Raw genomic sequence first — 6,342 nt, forward strand, 5'->3', positions numbered from 1 at the left:
ATGCCTTAGGTAGAAATACAATATAAAATGTGTTTCACTGCTGGACAATGAGTGAACGCAAGACCCAGGCTGTGACACTGATAAGACTTTAAATTGAAACTGCGTATTAGTCTGCAAGGCTTTCTTCTGTTGTCTTATTTAGATATAGTATATGTTCACCCTATCAAACATCCTATAGCAGCAATTGATGCAAACAGATTACAGGCAGAAATGGCCTCATTTATTGTCTTACCATCTGATACACTGCTTTAATAGCCTTAGTCAATGGACGACTCCACCTGGAGGTTTATTATTCATCTAAAGACCTTTTGTACAGTTGTATGCAGTCAAACCTCAGAACACACCAGATTCCATATGATTCGGTTTGCGACAAAACATGTTGCCTTGGTTATCATACAATATTGACAATGACAAGTAGGTGTAGTGGCAGTGATCCCGTAGCCAGCAGTGTTGCAATGTGGTCAAAACAAAGAATAAGTGTGTAAATGTGACTATAGGGGTGTTATTTAATGTCTATAGGGCACTAATAATGGTAAAAAAAGTGTTCTATGCTCTAACTACAAAAATATTGCTTTTAGTAATAATGAATCCTACTTTGGGGCTGCATGGTGACCGAGTGGTTAGCACACAGGCTTCACAGCCCTGAAATCCGAGTTCAATTCCACCCTCGGCCATCTCTGTGTGGAGTTTGCATATTCTCCCCGTGCGTGCGTGGGTTTTCTCCGGGTACTCCGGTTTCCTCCCACATTCCAAAAACATGCTAGGTTAATTGGCGACTCCAAATTGTCCATAGGTATGAATGTGAGTGTGAATGGTTGTTTGTCTATATGTGCCCTGTGATTGGCTGGCCACCAGTCCAGGGTGTACCCCGCCTCTCGCCTGAAGACAGCTTCGACCCGCGACCCTTGTGAGGATAAGCAGTAGAAAATGAATGAAAGTAAGTGTAAAAAAAAAACATGCCAAACAGATGAAGAAGAAAAAAAAATATGCAAAAGATGGCAAGTATAGAAATATTTAGATAACACAGCTGAAATTTTTATTTCAGTATTTTTGGGTGCCTCGAATGGATTTACTACAGAAAAAATAGCTTTGGTTATGGTCTGACCTTTTCAAACAAATTAATAATATTTTTTTCTTCCCGTTCTTATTGTCTTGATATAACACACAGTCAATGTTGAGCAGCTTTTTTGTGGATAAAGGAGCTTGGAGTTTGTGCATATTCATAATCATGTGGTGGTGTCCCATCTGTTTGTACTTGCGGTGCCAGTTTGTTGCCATATATGCTTGTCACTTTTGATTTATATGAGTTGTTTTAACATATTACATTATATTAGTGGTTGATTTCATGATATACTTGTGTGACGGTTTATGTTTGGTATGTGTATCGATGTATCGGCCAATATCAGTGAAAAAGGACGGTACTGATATTGGCCTATACTTGCTTTCAAATGCACCCTGCAAAACAAGACTCAAAAATGTCTCCCCGGGGTGGCGCTTTGGAAAGCTTCAGATTAGTGCGGCATTTAGGGATGAAACACTTGGCAGGGTGTGGTGAGTTTGAGTACGGATTTAGAAGCATGCAGATTTAGTGCAGGAGGAACTTTAACTGTGTGCGGGGCTGCGTCAGACTCCAGATGATGCATGACGAGTGCGCATCTGTGCTTCAGAAGGCAGCGGATGCGGCCAGAGGGACCTAGCAGAGGTGGATGATCCTGCTTTTCATTCAGGTTTTCAGTTAATAATGTGAGAAGGCCAGAAATAAATGCATTGTAAAATAGAAATGGTGAGTTCGGGATACCAGCATTTTGTTCATGTTGTGGTAAAACAAGCATCTTGGCTTTGTTTCGCCTGAAATAAATTATGAAAATAAATGTTTAAAAAATGTGTAGCTCTTGGCCATTTTCATTTTGTAAAAGTAGCTCTCGCAAGAAAAAGCCTTGCTGACCCCAAATACATTTAAACATTTATACTGCATGCATATGATCGGTATACAAAACTGTGGTGAGACCAGCCATGTTGTTTGGTCTAGAGACAGTGCCACTGAGGTAAAAGACAGGAAGCAGAACTGGAGGTAGCAGAGATGAGGATGCTGAGGTTCACATTGGGAGTGACCAGGATGGATAGGATCAGGAACAAGTACATCAGAGGCCATTACATGTTAGAGGCCTTGGAGATAAAGTCAGAGAGGCCAGACTGAGATGCCAGAGGAGAGATAGTGAATATATTGGTAGAAGGATGCTGTTTAGAGTTGCCAGGTAGGAGTCGTAGAGGAAGACCAAGACAGGGACAGATGCAGATGACAGGGTTGGATGGAGGAGATTGATTTGCTGTGGCGACCCCTGAAGGGAAAAGCCCAAAGAGAAATAAGTTGTGATCGGTATTGTTATTGGTATCGTCTGATTTCACTCATGGATGATCGGGATCTGTATTGGAAGCATAAAATCCTGACTGGAACATCCCTACCAGAGACACACCATGTATTACCTTTCCTCAATTGTCATTATAGTGAATAGAATGTTTTGTTATTGATGTAATCATATTAAAATGGATAACTTCTACTTATTATGAACATTAACACGTTTCTTAAAACATTAATTTTCTACCGCTTATCCTCATGAGGGTCGCGGGGGGTGCTGGAGCCTATCCCAACTGTCTTCGAGCGAGAAGCAGGGTACACCCTGGACTAGTTGCCAGCCAATCACAGGGCACATATAGACAAACAACCATTCACACTCACATTCATACCTATGGACAATTTGGAGTCGCCAATTAACCTAGCATGTTTTTGGAATGTGGGAGGAAACCGGAGTACCCGGAGAAAACCCACGCATGCACGGGGAGAACATGCAAACTCCACACAGAGATGGCCAAGGTTGGGATAAAACTCGGATCTCCTAGCTGTGAGGAAGAACATCATACCAACAGTAAAATATGGTGGTGGTAGTGTGATGGTCTTGGGGCTGTTTTGCTGCTTCAGGACCTGGAAGACTTCCTATGATAAACTGAACCATAAATTCACCCTGGACTGGTCGCCAGCCAATCACAGGGCACATATAGACAAACAACCATTCACACTCACATTCATACCTATTTGGAGTCGCCAATTAACCTAGCATGTTTTTGGAATGTGGACCCACGCATGCACGGGGAGATCATGCAAACTCCACAAAGAGATGGCCAAGGGTGGGATTAAACTCGAGTCTCCTAGCTGTGAGGTCTGCACGCTAACCACTCGTCCGCCATTCAGCCTTTCTTAAAACAAATGATTCCAATTCTAATTCATCTCAATGGGCAATTTTACTTTAAAATTAGAAAATATTGGCTAGAGCAACCAGTGTCAAGGAAGGACTGTGTTTGACTTTGGAAGTTCCACTTTACTTCCTTATCCTTCTGCTTCTCACCAAATCTGTTTGGCCGCAGCAGCGCAAAGGTCAAAAGTGGGAGTCAGCAACTGGCCAGAAGACCTGAGGGGCAGAATCAGGATTCAGCATCGAGTTCAAGGACGTTTCAGTATTTTACTTGCATATTCATCTGCTGACAAATATGAATCTTTTTGTAAAGACACAGAATATAATTCTAATAGAAGCGATATTTCAGGGAATTTATGATGCATAAACGCGTCCTACCAAGCCAGAGTTATTGTTTTAATCGTACACAGAAGCAATGTATGGACTTTGCTATCCTATAGCTGCAATACATTAGTTGTAAATCAATACACGAACCAATGAAGAATATTACTGTGCAGAAAGCTCCCTTGTGTCTGCAGATCATTTGAAGAAAGTGAGTCATAATTATCCGACTGCATGCCACTGTACAGTATCTCTAATTCCACAGAGTACATGCTCATATTTTCATTAAGTCTATTTATGGTATATCATGTTTCCACCTGCTGCTGCCTCGTCTTTCTCGCTCTCACTCTCTCTGAAATGCTGAAAGAGTCTGAATCTTTCATGAATCATCACTGAGGTTCCCGTTGCTCTTTGTTGTTCATCTCCAGCAGTCTCTCAAAGTGTAGTTCTCCTGCTTGCTGTTGGTATGAGGCGAGTCTAATTAGAGTGAATTATTTGGCTGATGGCGTGAGAGACACATTGCTCCAATTATCGGTGTACTGTTATCTGACAAATCCCCATGCCTGGGAGCAGATAATGGATGGAGGAGCAGCGATTGATAGCCTATTTTTTTTTTCTTCTTGGTGTACAAATACAGAAAGCGGGATGAGGAAGCATGGTCTCCTTTCATTTTACACATTTACTCAGCAAGAAGTGTGTTGAAAAACAAGTAAAATGCTTTCTCTGTAGGATGTCTAACGTGGTATTGTTTGACACAGATCAAACTTCTGTTTTCCTGTCTGCTGCCGTACTCGACGGTGTGTTTGGTAAGGCAGCATCAATGCTGCTGCGTATGTCTCGCATTTTTCTTCGAGCGTGAAGGAAAACACTGCAAAACAAAATATCCATAAAAGGAAAAAAAAATCATGAACAAACATACAAGCGAAAAAAAAAACAGTTTACTACACTGCTAATGTCGTGAATTCCAATGTAAAGTCATTAATTGCAGTTGCACCGTGATAAGTGAATTTCCACAAAGTAGGATTAAATATTCATAAATGAAATATTCAGTAGTTAGAGCATAGAAAATCTGTTTATGACTGTCTTCATAAAATGTATATATTAGCATTATTAGAACCCAGTCAACATGAAATAACACCCAATATAGTCACCTTTAAACTGTCATTATTCTTTGTTTATGTCACATTGTAATGCACAGGCGACGGTTCACTGCTTTAAGCATAGAATGCTAGCGAGCTAACTAGTTAGCCTCTCATTTATTATTCTAAAGTTAAGAACGGGTTTCAAATGGAATATGGAAGAAGGACAGCGTTAGAACCAACCACTTCCACACGAAATGGGAGGAGAGCACTGCTTTAAGTGTAGAATGCTAGCGAGCTAACTAGTTAGACTCTCATTTATTATTCTAAAGTTAAGAACGGGTTTCAAATGGAATATGGAAGAAGGACAGCGTTAGAACCAACCACTTCCACACAAAATGGGAGGAGAGCATTGCTTTAAGCATAGAATGCTAGCGAGCTAACTAGTTAGACTCTCATTTATTATTCTAAAGTTAAGAACGGGTTTCAAATGGAATATGGAAGAAGGATAGCGTTAGAACCAACCACTTCCACACGAAATGGGAGGAGAGCATTTTTCACTTTGTCAGGTAACGTCATGTCTTATTAATGTTTGGTTCATTACCAGAATACTACATATGACTTGTATTTCAATAATTATGACTAACAGTTGGCAATTGTCCACAATCATCTGTTAACCCATTCAATCCCAGCCATTTTTCCAAACTTGATTTTTTGACGATTTTGCACACAGAATACTGTTCTTGTGGTTCTCAATTATATTCTGTCATGCCCCCCAGGGAAAGAAATATACCTGTTGTGTCTTTGCCTCTTGGCCCAGTGTTTTTCCATGAGTTATATCTAAGCGTTGCATAACTCTGATTGTGCTATGTGAGTGTGTGCGCAAAGGAAGCTAATAAGACTGAATTTAAAGGTTTACTGGGACCCTGCAACCCTTGTGAGGTTAAGCGGTAGAAAATGAAATGAAATGAAATAATATCTAACAAGACGTCAAATAAAGTAAACACCTTTATTTCCTGAATGCATATGCATTATTATTCATTTAAAAAGAAAACAAAAAATAACTTTCCCTACAGTTGGTTACGGAAATTTAGTCAAATGCCAATATTCTCTTATTTTTGGCAAAATAAGAAAATATGAGGCAAAATAATGGAAATTCTGGTCTTTCCACCAGTCAATGAACGTCTCACAATGTTTATATAATGTCCAATACTGCTCGTTCCTGCTATTCCCTCTAATAGCGTGTGCTCTAGTTAACATTGGAGTCTCATTATAGGCTTTTTAATGAACAAAGCACCATGTTAATGAGATGAAGAAGTGGCCCGTGATGGCTTTGAACATCGTTAGAATAACCTGCCATCAAAGAGTAGGCTGATCTTGGTTGATTACCATAAATGTGGACAAGGCAGTTTTGAAACATCAAACTAAACATGACTTGTTTACAGTTTTATTTTATTCCATAGTGGGTAAAGTACTTTCAACAATACATGTGTGTTATTTCTTTTGCTCCGTGCAAACAATGCCCACATGAGTAATGGCCTTTGTAATGTGTGTGTTGGGGAGAATATCTAATCAGTCTTCATAACTTTTAAATTCTCATTAAATATTAGCAGGCTTGTCAAAGATACATTTCTTACAAGTGAACACAGTTAAAAGTTCTTTAAATCTGTTGACATAATACTGCACATAATAAA

The sequence above is a fragment of the Doryrhamphus excisus genome, chromosome 3, assembly GCF_030265055.1.
Source record: "Doryrhamphus excisus isolate RoL2022-K1 chromosome 3, RoL_Dexc_1.0, whole genome shotgun sequence".
Taxonomy (NCBI): domain Eukaryota; kingdom Metazoa; phylum Chordata; class Actinopteri; order Syngnathiformes; family Syngnathidae; genus Doryrhamphus; species Doryrhamphus excisus.